Here is a 24,529-nt window from a genome sequence, read left to right as displayed (position 1 = left end):
CCCAATTCTAATTGTATTCAACCCTCCTCACCTGTCAGGTGGGGATTTTCTCACTAGGCTGTGAACCCCTCGTGGGTAGGTGCTGTCTATGCATCTCTAGCAAACAGAACCTAGTAAAGCATCTGGAATGAATGAACCCATCCATCGATCAGCAACTACTCGCCCCATCTTGCAAGTGAGTAAGCCGAAGCCCAAAGGGAAAAAGGGAGTAAGGGTCGCACAGGCTAGCGACAGCTCCAGTACCAGAACCCAGGCCAGCTGACTCCCAGCGTGACAACCGGGACCCCGCCATCCACCCGCCCGCACCCGCCGCCCGGACCCCCGGCCCAGGCGGACTCCCGCGGCTGCGCCCCCGCGCCCCGGAACCCCCGGGCCGGCCCCGTCCCAGCGCCCCGGGCTCCGCTCCCCTCCCGGGCCCCGCGCCGCTCACCCGGGCCGCTCCCGCTCCGCGCCCTGCCTTCCTGTGTGCTCCCTCAAGCTTCCCCCGCGCTTTTAAGGGAAACCGCGCCTCCGCCCTCGGGTTCCGCTGCGCCTTCCCGACGCACCGGGACCGTGCGGCGTGCGGGGGCCGCAGCCTGGGGGCCGCCTTCGTTTCTGCTTCGCTCGTTTTTTCGTCCGTTCGTCCCTTCACCCCTCCGTTTGTCGCTCCACAGTATTTTATGGGAAGCCTACCAAGGCAAACGCTGTTTTGGGACCTGGTACTAAATCGGAAAATAAACGAACAGGGTAAATTGAGATCAGAAGTACGAAAACGAAAAAAGAAAAAAAAAAAAAAAAAAAAACCCGAAATGCGTGGAATTAAGAGAGTGAGGAGGAGGCAGTGTCAGCCCTTCCGAGTAAGGGACAACCGATCTGAAGGAGAGGGAGCAGGTTCCCAAGGATCGGGAGGAAGGGAGCACCTGGGGGAGGGAACAGCCGATGCAAAAGCTCAAAGGCCTGAGGCAGTTTGGCAAGTGGCGGTCAGGGCAGGCCAGGAGGCAAAGGAGTTAGCTGGGGAGGTGGGCCCCACAGGCCGTGGTGGTAAGGAGTTTGGACGTTATACCGCCGTATGGGACGTCACCTGGCCTGGGTTCTGGTGCCAGAGCTGTCGCTACCCTGTGTGACCCTTACTCACTTTTTCCCTTTGGGTTTTGGCTTACTCATTTGCAAAATGGGGCAAATAGTTCCTGATCCATTGGTGGATTGGTTGTCTCATTCATTCCAGGTGCTTTACTAGGTTCTGTTGGCTAGATATGCATAGACAGCACCTACCCATGAGGAGTTCAGCCAGAGGGGCGATGTGATGTGGTTTACGTTTTAAACATCTCTCCGCCACCACGTATTGAGTAAATTCCAGAGAGCAAGAGAGCTAGAGAAGCCGGGGCCAATGCTGACCACCAGATGGCAGTTTTAATTCTGTCCTCTTCCCACCACTACCTCTCCCTTCCTCACCCCCACCCCCACCCCCAACGTTGGTGTTGGAACCAGTCAATCCAGATTTCTTTCTTACCTTCTTTCCATCATTCCCTCAACCAACTTTGCTGCGTGTAGACTGGGGATGCACTCATGTACAGCACCCCGCATGGTGCCTGCATTCATAGAGCTTGCATTCTAAATTCCCCATTTGGTACATGCAGACATGCATCCTTCCTATCTTCCCCTGGATGTATATTTTAGGAAAAATGAGAACATCCAGTGAGGTTATGGGGCAGTAAAGCATTTTCTGCCAGGTTCGAATCCTCGCTGGGCCGCACTAGATAACGTGAACTTGCTAGCCCTTTCTCCTGAGGTTCTGTCTGTATATTAGGGGAGGGAGAAGATCATCCTAAAACATACCTTCTAGCTATAAAATGTTGTGATATTGAAGGCATGGGAGACAGTTATTTTCACTTCTCCTTTCCCAACTATTTAGAATATTTGCATTTGAAAATGAGTTCCTGGGGGTGCCTGGGTGGCTCAGTCAGTTGGGCCTCCAACTCTTGATTTCAGCTCAGATCATGATCTTGCGGTTCCTGGGTTGAGGCTCCGCATTGAGCTTGAGATTCTCTCTCTCCCTCTCTCTCTGCCCCTCGCCCCTCTCTCTCTTTTTCTCTCTCTGTAAATAAATAAATAAATAAATAAATAAATAAATAAATAAATAAACTTTAAAAAAAAAAAGAAAGAAAGAAAGAAAAGAAAATGAGTTGCTGAACTGCATCCCTGCAGGCTAGAAAAGTCTGGGTCTAGATGCTGGATGGTCCAATGGCAGACTAAGCTTTAAGGCTTCAGCAAAACAGTAGTTCCCAAAAATAAGAGAAGTTCTGCATGGATGAAATTACCATAATTTTCCAATCAGAAAATCGAGAAAGAAGTTCTTTCTTAAAACTTAGGAGAGGAAAACTTGATTTTAGTTGAGTGGGAGCCATGTCCTGTTGGAAAGATCAGGCATCACAAGGCAGATGCCCAGAGTGCCGGTGAAGAAGGGTGGGCTGGCGGGTCTCTGCGACCTGGGAGAAAGCCACACCCCAGAAGAGAGGCAGCCGCTCCCTGGGAGGGCGAACACAGACATACACAGCATAGCAGGCCTCACTCAGGACCATCTCTAATTGAAAAGTGCTCATCAGGCCATGGGGGGGGGGGGGGTATTTGTGAGTTTACATTCTTCCTTTAATAGGCAGGCTTTAATTCACTGTGGCCAGCATGGTGGCAAATGGGGACGTCGATGTCACTCTGTTGTGTTCCCAGCAGAGAAATCTGGAAACAACTCCCAGGCTTCTATATGGATTATGAAACTAGAAAAGATGAGACATCTCCACAGAATACAAACCTCAGAATTCCATGTGCAAAAGAGGAATGTGGTGGGGGTGGGAGGGGCATGGCAGGTCTCTGAAAGACATTTTGTGTTCCCTCCTTAAATTGCACTCTTGTATAGATAGAAACAGTGGGTCCTATGACTCAGATATGTCACCTGCAAATGGGAAATATCTGCATCAAAATAGGACTAAGTCAGAAATTAGTCAGAAATTCATCTTCAAGGAGTTAACGGGACCCATTACATGACACGTATTTACTGACATTTTAATGCGTTGTTGTAATACCCCATTTAGTTTTGAAGTTATATAACTCGTACTATTAATATTTTCCCTGTAGTAAGTACCTTTTTTTGGCTACCATTGGCCCGTTGGTTAAGTTAACTATTGTCCCCTCAGATTGCTTCCAGAGGGACACAGTTATAAATTAAGGATTGTCCATGCTTTATAAAACTTAACCTCCCACCCTAGGAGGGATTATAGGGAAAGCCACATCTTAAAACATGTAGCTTGCACGTGCGTAAGGACACAAATGACGCTAAAACATGGAAACTTCCCAAATGCTCTTTTCAGGCATCATTACCAGCATTGAGTGTTGGACATAGAGATGAATCACCTGCTGCCCCAGCTGCTGGGGGTAGTTTGGGCAGACAGCCTTCAGCTGTCGGCCCCTTCAGGGACAGCCTCCAATGCAGTGAGCCTTCTTAACCAAGGTCACGCCTTTCTGCAGATGGCCCACATGCAGTGACTGATCTAGGAGGGAATTCAAAAGCTTGGTCATTTGGCCCAAAGTAAAACACCTCTGAGAGCCCCACAGCTCCTCACGGGGTCAGCTGAGGCTGTCCGGATACATCACAGCTCTTCTCCCTCTGCCCAATCTTGTGTTCTTCTCTCCCTTCTTCAAAAGCATTAGTGCTGAATGAGAAACACTGTGGTAGAGAGAATAATGACCCCCTAAGGATGCCCTTAACCTCTGGAACCTATTGTTCCTTTGCACGGCTGGTTAAGTTAGGGCTCCTGAGTTGAGAAGATTATCCTGAATCATCCAGGTGTGTCCGATGTAATCACAAAGGTAAGGGTCACTATAAGGAGACCAGAAATCAGAGAGAAAGGGGCAGTAAATGTGAAAATGGTAAATAATTTATAAGTTAAAGATAATATTCGAGAAATCTGGGTGAAGAATATACTGCCAGGAGGTGGTCTGCATAGTTTAAGACACATACAGTGATTCATCCTCCAGCACCAGCGATTGGATTAAAAATTGAGCGCGTAGCTCAATTTAGACCAAAGAGTCTTAAGGATGAGTCCGCTGAGAGATCTCAGGAAAGGTTCATTCTCCTTAAAGGGTGAGATTTAAGAAAGCGACGGCAACAGGCCTTAAAACCGTTATGCTCATGCTTGGTGAAATAAACCGGTCACAAAGACTGCATATTATGTGATTCCGTTTACACGAAACATCCAGAATTAGCGAGTACAGAGATGGCAAGCAGAGCAGAGGCTGCCCAGGGCTGGGTTCGGGGCTGGTTGTGGGGGGAAATGGAAAATGGTTGCTAATGGATATGAGATTGCCTTTGGGAAGTAATGAAATGTGCTATGGTTGGCTGCAGTGATAGCTGCATACGTGTAGGAATACAAAGGGGGACATTGCACGGTATAGGAGTCGCATCCCAATACGGCGGAGATGAAAATGGCAGAGATGGTCCCGCCTTTTCCCTCCGATGGGATCATCTGTGTACATGATACCTGAAACTGCTGAGGGAGAGAAGCGGAACAGACTCTATTTCAGAAAGGCTCTGTCTCTGCTGTTTTTCTGCTGGGCCCCATTTACTCATGTTCTATATTTTGCCTCTGAATAAACCAAAGAAGCTATGTTCCCACTTCAAAGGAGAAACAAGAAAGCTAATCACGCTCTGAGTTTTGGCCCAGGCCCCCCCACACCTGATAACACGTAAGAAGAGAGGCAGATCCCGAACACGTTCCAGGACATTAGCTTTAAACAAAGCTTGGCCGACTCGGGCCTAGATACCCCCACCCCGCTTTCGGTAATTTGTGACACCTGTTATTCACCTGGCATCTGCCTCTAATCAGACCTTGCCCTGGATTCCTAAAGGAACACGTACCCCAGACCCCTCGCCAATCTAAACCCCTGACCCCAAGTGGCAATGAGCCTCCTTCTCCTCCCCTTTCTGAGTCTCCCAGACACTCTGCCTGCTCCTCCTCACTTACCACTCACACTGTTCAGTAAACTCAGTTATCACTTTCTCCAACTGGTGTTTGATTTCTCTCCCGCGTGAATCCAAGGACCATCTTGGCTGCTCCTGCAGGACCCTCCTCTGGGTCCTCAAACCCAGCCTGTCTGCATCACAGCCACAACCACTGTTCAGCCACAAAGGGAACCAGTTTGGGCCAATGCTAACTCACAGGGGACAGGAGGGGAAAGGCAGAAAGAACCTGGGTCGTTGATAACATCATGGAGCCAAATGGTTGTCCTGTGCCTGGAGCTCGCTCAAAGGCTGGATGTCCTATTGCGTGAAATAATAAATCCCCTTATTGCATAAGCTGGTTAGAGTCAGGGTTTTCTGTTTCTTGAAGCCAAGAGCACTGAACTGATAAACTGCAAGCCACAGGCTATTGGTGAGTAGAAGACATGGTAAGGACAATGCTTGTAAAAAGATGCTAAGTTTTTATGAGGAATATGGGTGAAAGTAGATGGCAGATACCATTGATATCGATGATATGCTTCAACGTTTATTGTTCCTAAAATCATTCTCCAGCCATCCCCCTGGCCCCTGGGCCTGTGCCACGCTTGCTGTCTACAGATCCACTAACAATAAAAGACAGAGGTTCAAACAACCTGAGATAGTGCTAATCATCACAAACAGCCTTCTACGTAGCATCTCAGATGAAATCTGCCTGTGGGAACAGGTGCCCCCTATTCTGATAGGAGTTAGAACTTCTACCGTGGAAAACTATGTATGAATTCTTTTAACATTCATTCTTGGTTTACTTACTTTATGCATACAGATTCTTCTTTAGACTACTTAGTTTCCCCTAAGAAAAAGTATAAAATGGTGTTCTTGTGGTATTTATGCTTAAAATCTCTTCCTTATTGTGACCTTTAATATCCACTGCATCTACTACTGCCAGATTGGAAACATGTAAATGAGGCCTTTTAAGAAACCAGCAGATTCTTAGGAGAGAGAATATCTTCCACAATGTAACATGGGATTTTATCAGACCCTCTGTAATGCCCATTCTCACCCATGCTCTGTATGGGCCTGCCTTTTTCTGAACAGGACTTCTCTTATTAATGTGTCTCCTTGTCATCCTTTGCCACCTACTCCTCCTGGCGACATCTAGCTCTGGCTGACACTTTCTAGCTGCCTGTTAAATATGGGAGTGAAAAACGACAAAGGTGGGGTCCTCGTTGATGGCATCAAACAAGGTCTCCAATTTTGTTTTGCAAAACCCAGTCTCCCAGGGTAATTCAATTCCAAGTATTCTGGAACAAGAAGGGGGTGATTCCATCAATAATGAATCTTGAGTAAATTTTTTAAGACTTTATTTTTTAGAGCAGTTTTAGGTTTATAACAAAATTCAGAGGAAGGTACAGAGATTTTTCTATACATGTCCCTACACCTACACTTGCATAGCCCCCATTATCAACTTCTCTCACCAGAGTGGCACATTTGTTACAACTGATGAATCTATATTGACACATCATAATCAGCCCAAGTCCATGGTTTACCCTACCGTTAACTCTTGGTGCTGTACATCTCATGGATTTAAAGAAAGCATAATGACATATATCCATCATTATAATATCGTACAGAGTAATTTTCCACGCCCTAAAAATCCTCTGTGTTCTGCCTCTTTACCTTTCCCCACCCCCACCCTGGCAACCACTGACTTTTTGTTTTTGTTTTTTTAATTTTTTTTTCAACGTTTATTTATTTGTGGGACAGAGAGAGACAGAGCATGAACGGGGGAGGGGCAGAGAGAGAGGGAGACACAGAATCGGAAACAGGCTCCAGGCTCTGAGCCATCAGCCCAGAGCCCGACGCGGGGCTCGAACTCACGGACCGCGAGATCGTGACCTGGCTGAAGTCGGACGCTTAACCAACTATTTTTGAGAGACAGACAGAGACAGAGAGACAGAGACAGAGTGAGAGCGGGGGACAGGTAGGGAGAGAAGGAGACACAGAATCGGAAACAGCTCCAGGCTCTGAGCCATCAGCCCAGAGCCCGACGCGGGGCTCAAACTCACGGACCGCGAGATTGTGGCCTGGCTGAAGTCGGACGCTTAACCGACTGCGCCACCCAGGCGCCCCTTAATTTTTTTTAACACTTACTTATTTTTGAGACAGAGAGAGACAGAGCATGAATGGGGGAGGGTCAGAGAGAGAGGGAGACACAGATTCTGGAACAGGCTCCAGGCTCTGAGCTGTCAGCACAGAGCCTGACGTGGGGCTCAAACTCTCGGACTGCGAGATCATGACCTGAGCCGAAGTTGGATGCTTAACCGACTGAGCCACCCAGGCGCCCCTGATTTTTTTTTTTTTTTTTTTGTATCAATAGTTTTACCTTTACCAGAATGTCATATAATTGGAGTCATACATTATGTAGCCTTTTCAAATAGGCTTCTTTCACTTCGTAATAAGCATTTAAATTTCCTTCATGTCTTTTCATGGCCTGATAGCTCATTTCTTTTTAGCACCAAATAACACTTCATTAGATGGACCACAGTTTATTTATCTATTCACCTACCAAAGGACACCTTGGTTGCTTCTGAGTTAAGGCAATTATGAGTAAGTCTGCCATAAACATATGTGTGGAGGTTTTGTGTAGACATGTCTTCAACTTCTTTGGATCGATACCAAGAAGCATGATGGCTGGCTCATATGATAAGCATATGTTTAGTTTTGCACAAAACCACCGAACTGTCTTCCAGAGTGGGCGCACCACGTTGCATTCCCACCAGCGATGAATGAGAGTTCCTGTTGCTCCACACCGTCACCAGCATTTGGTGGTGTCCAGTGTTCCAGATTTGGGACATGTGAATAGGTGTCTGGTAGTATCTCGTTGTTTTCATTAGCATTTCCCGGATGACACGTGATGTGGAACATCTTTTCATATGCTTGTTTGCCGTCTGTATATTTTTTTTGGTGAGGGGTCTGTAAAGGTTTTTGGCCTATTTTAAAAATCGAGTTGTTTTCTTATTGTTGAGTCTTAAGAGTTCATTGCATATTTTGAATAGTTGTCCGTTACCAGATGTGTCTTTTACAAATGTCTTCTCCCGGTTTGTGGCTTATCTTATTTTTTTTTTTTTGAAGTTCATTTTATTTTATTTTGGGAGAGATAGAGAGCATGAACTGGGGGAGGGGTGCAGAGAGAGAGAGAGAGAGAGAGAGAGAAAGAGAGAGAATCCCAAGCAGGCTCTGTGCTACCAGTGCAGAGCCTGATGCGGGGCTCAAATTCATGACTGTGAGATCATGACCTAAGCTGAAATCAAGAGTCAGATGCTTAACCAACTGAGCCACCCAGACACCTCTGTGGCTTGTCTTCTAATTCTCTTGATATTGCCTCTTGCACAAAATAATTTTTTCATTTTAATAAAGGCCAGCTTATCAGTTTTTTTTCTTTCAGGGATCATGTTTAGTGTTGTATCTGAAAAAGCATCACCGCACCCAAGGTCATCTAGGTTTTCTCCCATCTTCTAGGAGTTTTATAGATTTGTACCTTACATTTAGGTGTATGATCCAAAAGTTTGAAGTAACTTTTGTGAAGAGTACAAGGTCTGTGTTTAGATTCAGTTTTGTTTTTATTTTTGTTTTTGTTTTTTTTGCATGTAGATGTCCCGTTTTTCCAGCTCCATTTGTTGAAGCGACTATCTTTGCTTCAATGTACTGCCCTTGCTCTTTTCCAAAGATCAGTTCATTATATTTATGTGGCTCTATTTCTGGGCTCTCTATTTTGTTCCATTTGTCTATTTTTTCATCAATACCACAATGCCTTGATTACTGTAGCTTGATAGTAAGTCTTGAAGTTGGGTAGCATCTGTCCTCCAACTTTGTTCTTCTCCTTCAATGTTGTGTTGTCTATTTGGGGGTCATTAGCCTCTCTATATAAACTTTAGAGGGAGTTTGTCAATATCCATAAGCTGACTTGCTGGGACTTAGATTGGGATCATAATGACTCTATGGATAAAATAAAAGGAACCGACATCTTGACAATGTTGAGTCTTTCTATCCATGAACATGAACTATCTCTCCATTTATTTAAATCTTCTTTTATTTCATTTACCAGAGAATCAAAATATAAAAGAGAGTTAACAGGCATGGAAGAGAGCATGAGAAGATCCCACCACCATCTAGTGGTATCTCCAGAAGGAAAGAATAGAGAATAGGAAGAAGCAGTATTCAAAAATACTGGCAGAGGGGCGCCTGGGTGGCGCAGTCGGTTAAGCGTCCGACTTCAGCCAGGTCACGATCTCGCGGTCCGTGAGTTCGAGCCCCGCGTCAGGATCTGGGCTGATGGCTCAGAGCCTGGAGCCTTCTTCCGATTCTGTGTCTCCCTCTCTCTCTCTCTGCCCCTCCCCCGTTCATACTCTGTCTCTCTCTGCCCCAAAAATAAATAAAACGTTGGAAAAAAACAAAAACAAAAACAAAAACAAAACAAAAATACTGGCAGATATTCCATACTGAACCTGCAGAACACTAAAAGCAAAACCCTAAAAGCAGCCATAGGAAGAGGAAGGCAAAGGAATTAACTGAAAACGTATAAACATATGTGGGAAAGGAAACATAGGTGGGGGTTTCAGTTCTTGTTCTGCCACTAGTCTCTGACCTGTAACGGTGATTATAACCTGCCCCTCCACTACCCATTCCATACTTCCTCACCTTACGCCAGGTTGTAGCTGGCTAAAATTTGAGGTAGGAGATCAAATCTTCATTCTCAGGGGACTGAGTTTGAGGTCCTGCCTGGACAGAAACACAGTAGTCCCTAATGAACATTTGCCCTTAGACTTGGCAAAATAAAGAAGTGCCCGGTGATCCCCTGGGTTTCATGCATATAACTCCCTGCTTTCATTGTATAGCGACAACTTCATTTGCCCTTAAAAATTGGGTAAAAGTCCCTCACTGGGAGAGCCAGATCTTTTGCTTGAGGTCCCTGATGACTCTTTTCTGTCTTCACTTTATGCAGGTTTGGTTACAAGCTGAGTCAGTAGGACTGAGCCAACTCAACAAAGAATGCAAGATCTGGCCTCAGGTGTAGATTCTGTTAGTTGAGCTCCAGACCCTAGTTATTTCCCTAGTAAAGATGCTCCCTTTGTCACATACTAGACCAAGTGTTCCTGTCTTTCTCCCAATTTCCCTGGAAATATGGAAACTAGCAGGGACAGGATTTCATTACTGGAAGACTTTCCATGGCATTTCCAGCTGTGCCTAATTTAGGCACATCTCAATATGGAATGAGAGTTTGCAGGATCAATTATACACACTCTTCTTCTCCTTCTCCTTCTCCTTCTCCTCCTTCTTCTCCTTCTCCTTCTCCTCCTTCTCCTTCTCTTCTCTTACTGCTGCTGTTTTTCTCTATAAACCTTCCTATACACCTTCAATACTATTTGTATGTGACAGTGTGTGTTTGCCCATGTGTGTACATGTGTATGTATGGCCATCCACACCCTTCACACATTGCCAGCTATCTTAGCCTACAATCTATGAATGCAGAGGCTGAAAGCTATAATGTATTGTTATTTTTTAAGACATGCAATCCCAGGGAGGAGCAAAAGAAGGAGGAACAAGGAGGTGAGGCAGCAAAAGTGGTCTCCCAAATGAGGATGTGTTATCAAGCTGGCCACCTGTAAGTGTGAACCATTGCTTCATCCGCAGGGACTGTCCTCCGAATACCCACATCAACTAAGTCTCAGAACTATCCCTGGAAGAAGTAGGGGAAGGATCTATTCACCAGCTCTTGCCTTCAAGTGCAGGCATGGGTGCTGAGCAGGATCTCACAGCAGTATCAAGAAGGATGCCAGGGATACAAGACAAGCGCCCTGAGCCACACACTCAAGATGGGTGTGATCTGGCTGTGCCCCTCCAAAGTCAGAGCACATGCAAATCTGGTTGCCACAGTGACAGCTGGAACAAGAGACGGGTCCTTAGACATGAACTGACGCGTGGGATGTGTCAGATACACTGACTTAAAAGCATAACCCTGATTTTTGCCTGTGTGCCCAGTGACCTCATGAGATATAATACCCAGTTGGTAGTCTAAGCTTCAAGTACAGTAAAAATATTGTTCTCTTGGTACCAGCATTTCTATTTTAGATATTAAGCTTTTCATACAATGGGGACAGGGAGTAAACATTTTAGAAGGAGGTCACTGGGCATTCATGAGATGTGCTACTCCCAATTCTACTACTTGATTCCCTGGCTTATGTATTCTAGTTAAAGGAAGAATAACATCATATATTGTGCTGGTTCAAAGAATATTCTCTATCTTTCGGGCAACAATCCTTATTGAAAGTGCTTACTTAATCAGCTGGAGGCACAAGTGAATTTTAATAGACTATTCCACTATTCTGTGACACCAGCTGCTTCTGGGGGTTGGGGACGTGATAAGACCAGTGATTCTAATGGGCTACAGCCCATTATCTAACTTGGACTCCTTGGTTAGAAGAAATGTTGTACAAGATACCATGGCCATTTTTAAGGCTTCTGATAAGTCCTCAGACAGTGGTTCTGGCATGGCATGGCAGGCGGAGAAAATAAAAGCCAATCTGTGCATCCTTCACGGTGTCTTGCTGTGAGCTCCATTCGACATCCTGATCTGCTCCTAGAGTCCCGGGGTATTAAATCTGCTAGGTCTTAAGGGCTGAAGGACAAAGTTGATGTACCAGATGAGCAAAGGAGCCTTCTCATGCTCTGAACCCACTCAAATCTGATAGCTTTTCTTCATCTGTGAAATGGGCCACTGCAGGAAACAAAATCTCATATTTGTTGCCTCAAGAATATATGCCTTCTTGTGGCAGAGGATACAGTGCCCAGCACCCTTCCTTCACTATGATGGCATTAATGGAGTGGGCCAGCCAATATGATGTCTTTGGGGTACAGTAGCGGGGAAAGTCTCTTGCCCTCTGTCATTGCATAGTCCCAGGAGCACATAGATCACAATATTGTTTAAATCCTTTTTAATTAATGTATGATACTGCCACATTTGGATACATCCCTTCGTTGTTAAAAGGTAGGGCTTTGAGATTTTAACTAAAAAACAAGATCTTTGAAGCCTTTTATGGTTACATTCCTAGGGTTAATTTTAAAAACTGGAATCAGAGGAAATATATTTGAGGTTCTAGATGCATATTCCCAAACTGTTTTATTAAAAACTTATAACCATTTTCCATTCCCATTATCTATATGGGATAGCACCTTCACCGTCATTAATTTTTCTCCCAATTTCTATTTATTTAATTGTTAGGAAAATGCCATTTCATTTTTTGCAATTTATATTTTTTATTATGAGTTACAATGCTTTTTATGCCCATCTAGCCATTTTCATTTTCTCTTCCATAAAATATTTGCTATGTCTTTTACTTGCATTTTTATTATATTTTCCCAACTTGCCTCCTACACTTATTTTTCTTTTTAAAATTCTCTAACTTTATGACCAAAGTATCACATTTTAGAAAGACAATATTATAGTAACTGGATTCTACTGATAGTTTGATGCCTTTCTCATCAATTTGATACATGCTCTTTATAGATTTAGGACAGTAATCCTTTGATTTGTTTGTTGCTAATATTTTCCTGGTTTATTTGCCTTTGTACTTGGCTTGTGATACATTCTATGTGAAAAACAAAACAAAAACCTTGAATTGTATGTAGATGAATCTTTAAAAAAAAATTTTTTTACTGTTTATTTATTTTTGAGAGAGGGGGAGACACAGCATGAGCAGGGGAGGGGCAGAGAGAGAGGGAGACACAGAAACAGAAGCAAGCTCCAGGCTCTGAGCTGTCAGCACAGAGCCAGACATGAGGCTTGAACTCAGACCGTGAGATCATGACCTGAGCCAAAGTCGGATGCTAAACTGACTGAGCCACCAGGCACCCCCAACTTTAATTAAGTAATCTCTATGCCCAACGTGGGGCTTGAACTCACAACACCAAGATCAAGAATTGAATGTTCTACCAACTGAGCCAGCCAGGTGCCTTGTACATGGATGAATCTTAATCATACTCTTGGAGAACCCTCTAATGATTAGAAATTCACATATCTATTTTTCTGTGGTTTCATTTTCTTATAAAATGAAAAAAATTCACCCATGACTATGTTTCTGTATCAAAATGTACCAAAATCTTTCCAACTTCAAGGTCTTCACTGAGGCCCCTGATCACCTTGCTCCCACTCATCCTCCTCCCCACAACCTGTTCACCCAACAGACTCCTCCTGCATCATCCATCTAAATCAGGTTCCTACTGCTACACTTGACCAAAGCTCCCGTGTCCTTTATGGAATTCATAATAACCTGCATTTACATATTCCGTTGTGTGGTTATTTAATGCCTGACCCCTCTTCCCGCCACAGTGTTCTAAATTCTGTAAAGGCAGTGACATTATTCTTTTTCCTGCAGAGTAGCCACATCCTAATATATATATAACGCCAGGTACTATATATGTATATGTGTATATATATATGTATATGTACACATGTATATATACACACACTGTATATACTATATATATATAGTATATACTAATATAATATTATTATATTATATATTATATACATAGAAATATATATATAGTATATACTATATATATATTTCTATGTATATAATATATAATATAATAATATTAATAATATTATATATTAAATTAATAATAATAATATAATAATTAATTATTATATTATATATTATATACATAGAAATATATATATAGTATATACTATATATATATTTCTATGTATATAATATATAATATAATAATATTAATATATAATATAATAATATATAATATAATAATAACAATATAATATATAATAATATATATAGGAATATATATATATATATATAGAAAGAGAGAGAGAATTTAAAATAAATATTAAAGTTTAAGTGAACCACGAACTTCCTCCACTCTCTGCCCTCCCACATACTAAGTTACACACATATTTACTCAAACAATACCACACAGCACCTTCCTCCACTGTACGTCTGGGAAAGAATGTTCCCTCCTCCCACCCAAGGCTAATGCATCCACCTGTGTTTTGTACAGCACCCCCTTCTTCCTCTCTGAGAAATCGGCCTCACCGGTAATCTTCTCCCTGAAGTATTCTCTCCCTCCATCTCCACTGTCCTTCCCTCTTAGCATATAACACCTACTCAAAAACCATCCACTTCAACACACAAATATACCAAAACCTGTCCCTTCTGATCTTTCACTCCCTGCTACAATTTTAAAAATCAATTTCATTGCCATACGATTTACATATGACAAAATGCACCCATTCTAAGTGCACAAATTGGTGACTTTTGATGACTGTATATGTTCCTAGAGTGGCCACAATGGAAATACAGAACATTTCCATCACTGCCCCAGTGTCTTTCTGCCCTTCCTGGCCAACTTTCTCATGCCCTCAATCGGCCCCAGCACCAAGCAGCCATGACTCTGCTTTCTGCCACCGTACATTACATCTCTCTCTTTCAGAGTTTCATATAAATGGAATCACACTGTAGTTGCCTTTTGTCCCTGATTTCTTTCTCTCAACGTAGTGTCTAAGATGCATCCATGTTGTTGGGTGTATGAGCAGTTTGCTCTTCTTACTGCCAGTGGTAGCCTACTCTCAGGGTCTACTGCAATTTGTTTATCCACTCACCCATTGATGGATGTTTAGGTTGTTTTAAGGTTTAGGGTATTATAAATCAAGCTACAGTTAACATTTGTATACAAGTCTTTGTGTGAACATATGCTTATGTCTTCACCACTTTAGGGTAAATACATAGAAATGTAATGGCTGGGTTATATGATTAAGTGTATTTTTAACTTTTTAATCAACTACCAAAATATTTTCCAAAGTGGTTGTACCATTTCACATTCCCACCAGCACTTTATGAGAGGTCCAGTGGCTCCAAATCCTCACCAACACTTGGTATGTCAGTTTCTAAATTGGAGGAATCCTAATGGGTCTAATTGTCTATTATATACCTTCTTGGGTTGCGCATCTATTCAAATACTTTGCTCATTTTGAAAACTTAGGTGATAGGTCTTAATTGAATTTTGAGTTATTTACATACTTTAGATACAAGTCCTTTTTCAGGTATTTTTTATAAGTATTTTCTCCCAGTCTGTGATGTGCCTTTTCATTTTCATAACAGAGTCTTTTGAAGAGCAAAAGATTTAGATTTTGGTGAAGTACAATTTATTTTTTTCTTTTATGGTTCAAACTTATGTGACCTATTTAAGAAATTTTTTGCTTAACCCAAGATCATTAAGATTTTCTCCCATGTTTCTTTTAGGAAGTTCTATAGTTTTCCTTTATATTTAGGTCTATGATCTATTTTAAGTTAATTTTTGTGAGTGGTATGATGTAAGGGTTGAGGTTTCTTTTTTACATATGATTATACAGTTGTTTCAGCATTATTTTTCAAAATACTATCTTTTCTACCACTAAAATACTTTGCAAATCATTTGACCACAGATACATGGATCTATTTATGGACTTTTTATTCTGTTTTGTTGGTCTATGTGTTTAGCCTTATGCCAATACTATCTTGATTAATAAGGCTTTGTAGGAAGTCTTGAAATTAGATAGTGTAAATGTTCCAATTTTTTTCTTCTTTTCCAAAATACTCTGGCTATTCTAGGTTTTTTGAATTTCTATATGGAGCTTAAAATCATTCTGTCGATTTCCACCCCAAAAAAGTCTGTGATTGTGATGGAGAGCAGACAAACTTTTTACAATATTGAGTATTTCAATCCATGAACATAGTATTTCTCTCCATTTATTTAGGCATCTTTAACTTATCTCAGTAATGTTTCTTAGGTTTTAAGTGTACATGTCTTGTACATATTTTATTTAATACATCTATGTGTTTCATGTTTTTAGTATTATTGTAAATTGTACTGTTTAAATTCTAATATCCAATGATTTGTTTCTAGAATGTAGCAATACAGTTTGGATCCTGTAACTTTGCTAAACTCCACTATTAATTATGGTATTTTTTTTTTGTAGAGGCCTAAGGATTTTCTATGTATACAATCAAGTCAGTTATCAATAAAGACAGCTTTACTTCCTTTTTATCTGAATGTGTTGTATTTCTTTTTATTTTCTTATTTTACTAATTAATTAATAAGGTGATATTAAATAGGATTGGTGAGAGTGGGCATTCTTGTCTAATTCTTGATCTAAGGAGAAAAGCATTCAAAATTCTACCATTAAGAATGATCATAGGGCACCTGGCTGGCTCAGTCAGTAAAGCATGTGACCTTTGATCTTGGGGCTGTTGGGTTTGAGCCCCATGTTGTGGGTAGACTTTACTTAAAAAGAAAAAGGTTTAAAAGAGAAAGAAATGATCATATCTCTAAGTTGATCATAGATGGCCTTCATCACTTCAAAGACATTCTCTGAATTTCCTAGTTTTATGAGAGTTTTTGTCATGAATAGTTGTTGCATTTTTTAAAATGCTTTTTCTGTATCTATTTATCTGTGTCTCTAGATTTAGGACTGGGATGAGAGTCCCAGTTTGGACAGCCACTGAATCTACTGGCAGACACTGAATGACATGGGAAAATAGAACACACAAGTTTAGGGTTAGAGGCAGACAATCTTTGGTACTCTTTCCCCCAAATCTCTCCAAAGCTAACTGAAGTTTTCCAGTTAGAGAATTATTTGTATCAATTGCAAATACTCCTGAAGCACTAAGGACTGGTAATATAATCAATATGAACTTGATCAGATTTTTTCCCTAACCTTAAACTGACAAAACACTGAGGAAATGGGAATAGGTGTCAAAGGTAACTTTGAAACCTAGTGCGTGTGGAGATGAGCAGATTAAGATCGGCCACTAGAGTAGCAATACAAGAAAAGTTGAGAGATGTCACAAAAAGGAAGTGAGATGATACCATAGCATAGATACATTTTAAATTTTCATGGAGAAGCCTGGAGATGATCACCATGCCGTCGAAGTCCTGCTCTCCTACATTAATTCTTTCTTGAACAAGGACGGTTACAAACAAGAATTTTAAAATAAAATCATCCTCTAAGCTGTTTTGGGCAAGTATACCCAGTGACTACCTTGAAAGACTGAATCTTCATTCAGTTCACAACTATCTCTCAAGCCCGCCTCTCCCCAGTCAGACTGTCCAGCCAGCATTTCTCATGGTGTGTTTATAGAGCACTATTTCAGAGGAAGGTTAATAGTTACACACACACACACACACACACACACACACACACCCCAAACAACAACAATGCCATAAGCTTGGGGATCACTAGGCCAAACGTGTCTTTATATTAGAATTCAATAGAACCCCTGATATACAAATGAGCATACAAATTTCCAAAGGAATAATACAGCATATGGTGTTTTCTGTATTATTTAAGCTGGGAATAAAACTTCACTTCTTGGCTTCAATTCTGGTGGAGTCAAGTGGTGTGGCAGAGATAGTGCTAGACTTCAAACCAGGAAACTTGGCTCAATGTCTAGTTCTTCTGACTAGTTGCTACGTCACTGGGGGTGCTTTATTAAAATGTCTGAGGGGCGCCTGGGTGGCTCAGTTGGTTAAGTGCTGACTCTTGATTTTGGCTCAGGTTACTGTTCATGAGTTCAAGCCCTATGTCGGGCTCCATGCTGACAGCACAGAACCTGTTTGGGATTCTCTTTCTCTCCCTCCCTCTCTGCCTCTCTCTCTCTCTCTCTCTCTCTCTCTCTCTCAAAATAAATAAATAAGCATTAAAAAAACATGTCTGAGGGGCGCCTCGGTGGCTCAGTCAGTTAAGCATCCGACTTCAGCTCAGGTCATGATCTCAGAGTTCGTGAGTTTGAGCCCCGCGTCAGGCTCTGTGCTGACAGCTCAGAGCCTGGAGCCTGCTTCGGATTCTGTGTCTCCCTCTCTCTCTGCCCCTCCCCTGCTCACGCTCTGTCTCTGTCTCTGTTCTCTCTCTCTCTCAAAAATAAACATTAAAAAATTTAAAAAAAAAACATGTCTGAATCTCTGTTTCTTCATCAATATAAAGATAATCCTCTAACTTACCTATAGGGCTAGTCATAAAGATTAAATTAGTTATTGGATGTGCTATCACCTGCTCAGTATCTCATGCCAAGTACACATGTGGTCTTTCAATTCCAAACTGCATCCTCTTAAAGAAAATACAGATTTAAAAATCCATTGTGAATTGTGTTAATTAGATTTTAAATGTTACATATAGTGATGGACCTAAAATGTTATAACCAATAAAGGGATATAAGTTGGCATTATATAGAAGGTACTTAATGTATACAACAAATGTAATAAACTGCCATCCACATTATCAAAATTGTCAGGAATTCTAGTTCCTGTGTGAGGGACAGAGTAACCCAAGCCCTTAAGAAAACAGGTTGTGAGTATAAAATAGAATACAGACTGACCCATTCGTGGGAGAATATCAGAGAAATCGTAGCAAAACAGAAAATATCAAAAGAAAGAGGGCACTTTGAAGCAGCATAGCAAAGGGAAAAGACATTCCACCCAGTCAGGGTTCTTGCCACATTTACTGGACACTTGACCTTGGGCAGTGAACGAAGACTGACTTGCTTTAATTGTGAAATGGAAACGACACGTCCCCTGTCTGGAGTCAGGGGCTGGATCAGATTCTCTTTCTCCACTTAGTTCTGTATTCTCTTTACACAACTTTAATTTTTGATCTTGGCCCCATTGTCCAAAATTGCTCAGTATTCAAAACAGCAAAATGGTAAGCACAAATACAAGATCCTGCTCCTAATTGTGTATGTAATTGCTGAGATTAAGTCCTGTGACTTAAAATTCTCTGACATTAATTCTAAAGCTCTCAATTTATTCCTTATTTCCACATAGTGTCTTATCTTGAACCTTAAGAGGAAGGCTTTAATCCTCCCAGCTTTAAACCAGGGCAGGAAGCCCTGGTGGGCGCTTTGGCAATGCAGGGAACCCGAAGGGAGCACCACTAGGTGGCGCTGAAGATCCGGCTGTAGAAGGAAAATCGGGATAAACCCCGCACCAGCGTTAATTTCCACTGGGTCTATTGGCTGGCACGGGGCTGTTATTTCCTTTATTGTCAGGGATCTTGGGGATGTCTTGGCTTGAATCTAATGCAAACAGTCCCTCTGCAGTGCTCAGCGGTTGGTAAAGGGGGTCTTGGGCTTGGCAATAGTATCTCTACGGGTTATTTACAAAATCACTAATGACCAGATCTTTCTGCCTCCTCCCAGAACCTTCCCTCAGTTCCCAGATCTGGGACCTATTCTGCTTCTTCAGCCATTCATTCATTCATTCATTCATTCATTCAAACATTTATTGCGTGCTCTTACATATCAGGCATACAGCCGGGAGTAATGTGGTTTGAGAGATCCAGAACATTAGAATTTTTTTTCTTAGTCGGCCAACAGCACCAAACCCAGGTATGGTGCCTCAGAGTGACTGCTCAGGCCGTGCACTGAGGGGGCCAAGTTGCTGGCAGCTGAGCTGTGTTCCCAGGAGGGAGCAGAGGAGGAAGTATCGTGGTTCTTGCATTTACAACCAGCTCATAACACCTTCCTCCTCCAGCACACTTACCTGTATGAAGGCAGTGTAGCCTCTCTGCCCGACGACCTGCATGTCAAGCTGACCTTAGCACATTCTTTTTCTCATTAATGGAGCTATTGATATTTACTTTAATTTAACTCTATTACAACGTAGTCTTGGGTTGTTTTTTTTTTTTTTTTAAGTAAAAAATCTGGGGAAGTGAAAATACTCTGTATGATAGCAGAATGATGGCAATATACCATCATACATTTGTCCAAACCCACACCAAGAGTGAACCCTAATGTAAACTACGGACATTGAGTGATTACAGTGTATCAATACAGGTTTATCAATTGTAACAAATATACCATCCTGGTGAGTGGTATCGATAGTGGGGAACGCTCTACATGTGTCAGGACAGAGAGTATATTGGAAATCTCTACCTTCTCTCAATTTTGTTGCAAACTTAATAAAACTGCTCTAAAAAATAAAACCTTTTTTAAAAAGTCTATTGGGAATTCATTTATAATGGAATAGTATTCAGCAATAAAAACAAATGAGTTATCCCGCTATCAATGAAAATACATGGAAGAATTTTATATGCATGTTACTAAGGGAAACAAGCCAATCTGAAAAGGATACACACTATATGATTCCAACCATACGACATCTGGAAAAGACAAAGCGATGGAGACTATAAAAAGATCAATGATTGTCAGGGGTTGGGGGAGAGGGAGGACGAGATGAACACATACAGCAAAGGGGATTTTTAGGGCAGTGGAACCATTCTGTATGATCCTCTAACAGTGGATACATGTCATAACACTTTTGTCGAAGCCCATGTAATGTACAATACAAAGAATAAACTCTAGTGTCAACCAGAGACTTTAGTTAATAGTTATACATCAATATTGGCATATCAATTGTAACTAATTGATTCAAGAAGTTAACAGGAGGGGGAACTGCAGAGGGAGTAAGGGTTTATGGGAACGTCTTGCACTTTCTATGCAATTTTGCTGTAAACCTAAAACTGCACCCCCAAAATAGTCTATTAATTTTTTAAGTCTGTTTGGAAAGACCTCATATTTATATGACGCTTTGTAATTTTCAGATCAATCCACTTGATTCTCACAAGAGCACTGTAAGATGTAAAGGATTGGTCATGTACCACGTTTGCAAATATATGGACATGGAGGGCAAGGAAATCAAGTGACTTCTCAAGTTCATGAAGCTAATTAAACAGCAAGGCAAGGACTTGACCCCATGTCTTCCTGCTGCAGATCCAGAGCACTTTTCTCTCTATTCTAAGTACTTACAAGCAAGGAAAATGATACCAAGTCCTCTGTACTCTCCAGTGACTTTCCTTTCTTTCTCCCAGGGTTTTGGAGTCAAACTCAATAGAGATATACACTGTAAATTACAGTTCAAGATTTCGGTCTGTGGCTATTCGATACAATGTAGTACAAGGATTTCACGTGTAAAACAGCAACTTTAACTTTTTTTCCTACCAATTATTTCCTCCAGTGTCTTTTGAAATCTTTGTTTCCTCTCCACTTTCAGGATACTCCATGGAACAAGAATGAAAGCAGAGATGAGCGACAAGAATCTGGGGACATTTTTACAGAATATACCACTGAGAATGTGGGATTCTTCCCCTTAAAGAGCCACAGCAGCTTGGGATGAAAGGGGAGCCTTCTAGGGGGCATCATTGTCCCAGAGCAAATCAGCACCAGCTATCCAACTGCACAGACAGAGCCTTTGACAGCGACACCTTGTGGTAATGAGAATTAATAGCAGTAAAAGAGGAGACTAATTTGCTGTCTTGGGTATGGAGATCAGACTGACTCCTCTTGAGACTGTGCAAACCTCCTACAGAATTCCTTGACATGGTTGGGGGGAGGGGAGTAAAAATTTCCAAGAGAGGCATCTGTTTTCAGCTAAGTAATCGTTTAGACATTTGAGCAATAAATTAGAAAAACAAAAGAGGGAAGACCTATGGAGGGGCAGAGAGAGAAGCTGGTAATCTACAAACCCAGGAGAGAGGCCTCAGGAGAAACCAAACCTGCCAGCACCTTAATTCCGACTTCCAGCCTCCAGAACTGTGAGAAGATAATTTCTGTTGCTTAAGCCACCCAGTCTATGATATTTTGTTACAACAGCCCTAACAATCCAATACAGGCATATAGTAGGCACTCAGTAAAGTTAAAGGGATAAATGAATTCTGCAATTAAAAATTCACAATTGGTAAATACTAGGAAGGATAAATAAATGTTGCTGGGAACAAATAATAACGTGACCTGACCTACTCTGGGACAATGGGGAGGGCTGATCCAAAGAAGTGATATTTAGGTCGAGGTCAGGAAGAAGGTATTAAAGGTCAGAAGGTATTAAAGGTGTTAAAGCCACATTGTGGCTTGAACTAGGGTGATGGAAGCAGAGGTGAATGGGTAACTCCAAAAGATATTTAGAAAGATATGCAAAAAAGAAAAGAGCTGGATCCTTACCCTCAGAAACCTTACTTTTCCTGAGCATGGAAAGCCATGGGGAAGGTAGGAGTGGTAGTAGGGAAGGGAAGGAATAAATAGGAAGACAAAGAAGGAGAATCTGGTCTAATAAAACCTGAAAGTGTTAGAAAGGGATTTCTGAGAGGAGATAATCTAAGACTTGGGGGAAGATGAAAACCAGGATCGTCCTGCTAACACTGCTGGTTTGATTATTTTACAAAATCCCCTTGGTAACACTGGAGCCAAGACACATATTGGTTCGCCACTGGAAATAATCATATTTTGCATTAATAGTTTTGGCTTTCAGCTCATCTTCATGCACTTTCGGATCTGATTTTTTTTTTCTGTTTGACAGATTGCACTCTTGGTTGCCTTTTAATTATTGAATCGCTGTTCTTTATCTGCAGTCTTTGACTAGTAACCTTATTATAACAATTGCCCAAGACTCAGAACTGAACAGTGCACAATAAAAATCCACAATAATAAAAATGCTTAAATTAAATAAAAATCTCCTAACAAGTAGCAGAGCATGCTGGAATGGATTGTATGAGTCACCGATTGTATGAATGATTTATTTTGGAAGTTATATCAGCTAAAGAAAAGCGTATTTTGATCTTAACATTCAATACCCAGGCCTAATACACTCATCACAAAGCCTCTGAATGAAATAGCCTCATGCAAGATTATCAGCCTATAAATAACATCCTAATAGTCTGTTGGTATTTATGACTACTGTTTTTAAAAATAGTTACTAGGGACTTTCATAGTTGTTGAGTATTGCTTTGCGCTGTCCCATACCCATACATGTTTGTAACTCTGTGCACAAGTGCGTGCGTGTGTGTGTGTGTGTGTGGTGTGCTCACTAAAATAGTCATACTGTGATACACAGGCTAGAATCTGCTTCTCTTTCTTAATTTTAAAGAAGAATAGGAAAAGAAAAAAGTCTCATAGAACATTAAAGAAAAATCTCAATTTTGTGACTTGAGAATGCAGGATGGTTTTACGAATAGAACTAGAAAGTTATGTTCTAAATTCCATTCCTCCTTTACCGCAGCAGCAAAAAGGAACCACTTGGCTAGAGAGTTGATCAGGTACTTTACAAAAGAGGAGATCAAATGGCCCATAATCATATGAAAAGTTACTCGACCCCCTTAAGAATCAAAGACACACAGGTTGAAATACAAATGAGATACCATGACAGAATGGCTATAATTAAACAGACTGATGATGCCAGGCAATGATGATGATGTACAGCAAGGGGAACCCTCCTGCATACCTGGTAGAGGTATAACTGGTCCAACCACACTAGAAAACTCTTGGAAATACCTATAAAAGGTGAACATAGACATACCCAGTGTCTACGTATATTCCTATAGGTAGTACAGGGATATACTATATTGTATTAATTTTCATTGTATTAATTTTCTATTGCTGCCGTGACAAATTACTGTGAACTTAGGGGCTTGAAACAACAAGTTTATCATCTTAAGAACTTCAAAGAAAATTTCACTGTCATAGAAAATCTCCTGAGTGAATAAGTGCATCAAAAATTACCTATTACACCCATATCTGCCCTTGGCTATGACAAAGGCCGTAAAGAATGGGTCTCAAAGGGGAACTTCAGAAAATGATATTCCAAAAGACATTTTCCTGTGGATCGCATGTGACATCTCTCTGAAGGATCGGGGGCAAGTTTCCAGATACTGAGCGTCTTTGCTAAGTGTCTCTTTCCATTCCCTAGGGGAAGGAGTGGCCTTTGTTGCTCTCCCTATTACTATGAATTCTTATGTTGTGTTATTTTTAAAAAGTAAAGCCTTTAAGTACTTTTTGAATGAAACAAGATTTTATTTGAAAGATGGGTCATACATAGTATCATTTCAATGAGTTAAGCATATGGCAATTTCCATATGCTTCTACATGTAAGTTTACAGACACTTATATCCTAATGAAAGAAGATGTTACCTGAAACAGTGATTACACACGGCATAGTTTCAGTGAGTTAAGCACAGGGCTATTCCCATACAACATAATTATTAGCCAATAATATGGGCTAATCCCATATTATTACAATTTTAATAATAAAAAGCAATGACCCTCTCCCACCTCCCTCTACCGGGTCTGCACCAATATTCCAGAGCCAGCAAGGGACTGTCTGTTGCTTGAGAGACACTCAGCAGGAGATAGGCTGAGCACATGGCTAAACTCCCCCAGCATCAGGAGCCAACCTCTTCCTAATTTCTTTTGGGGCCACACGTTCTCATGAAGTCCATCAGGTCAGAAGTTCTCACCTTCTCCCCCCAACGAGGAGATACTTAGCAAATCCTAGCAGTGGTGTTTTTTTTTTCCTCTTTCAATCGAATGAGATCTAAAAATTCCATCACATGAAAAAAAAAATGCCATCACGTGATTTGAAACCACAGAAAATAATAGTAATGGGGGAGTGGCCATGATATTACGATCGGCTTCTGTCTTTTGCATTCAGTGTCGCTGCCTGTCTGTGGGTTGCATTTGCTCTGCT

The 24,529-nt window shown here is 41.5% G+C and overlaps 1 protein-coding gene and 1 long non-coding RNA gene across 4 annotated transcripts in view; one reads left to right on the top strand and one right to left on the bottom strand.

Moving 5' to 3' along the window:
- AGK (acylglycerol kinase) overlaps positions 1–557 on the bottom strand; it is an 81,417-nt gene extending 80,860 nt beyond the window's left edge. For 2 of the 3 annotated variants that reach the window (XM_045495907.1, XM_045495910.1), the window contains exon 1: positions 431–557. The gene's annotated coding sequence lies outside the window, so the exon portion shown is untranslated. Of the gene's footprint in view, positions 1–31; positions 291–430 lie in introns of those variants that run through there. The other variant, XM_045495909.1, reaches the window with a different exon arrangement.
- Positions 69–21,002, top strand: LOC123606976. The gene is made up of 2 exons (XR_006716592.1): positions 69–175; positions 20,619–21,002. It is a non-coding gene; the product is annotated as an uncharacterized LOC123606976 (long non-coding RNA).
- Positions 21,003–24,529: the final 3,527 nt, after the last annotated feature.

Source organism: Leopardus geoffroyi, chromosome A2 (genome assembly GCF_018350155.1).
Source record: "Leopardus geoffroyi isolate Oge1 chromosome A2, O.geoffroyi_Oge1_pat1.0, whole genome shotgun sequence".
Taxonomy (NCBI): domain Eukaryota; kingdom Metazoa; phylum Chordata; class Mammalia; order Carnivora; family Felidae; genus Leopardus; species Leopardus geoffroyi.
The sequence above is the reverse complement of the archived record's forward strand: the minus strand, read 5'-3'. Positions and strand labels throughout refer to the sequence as shown.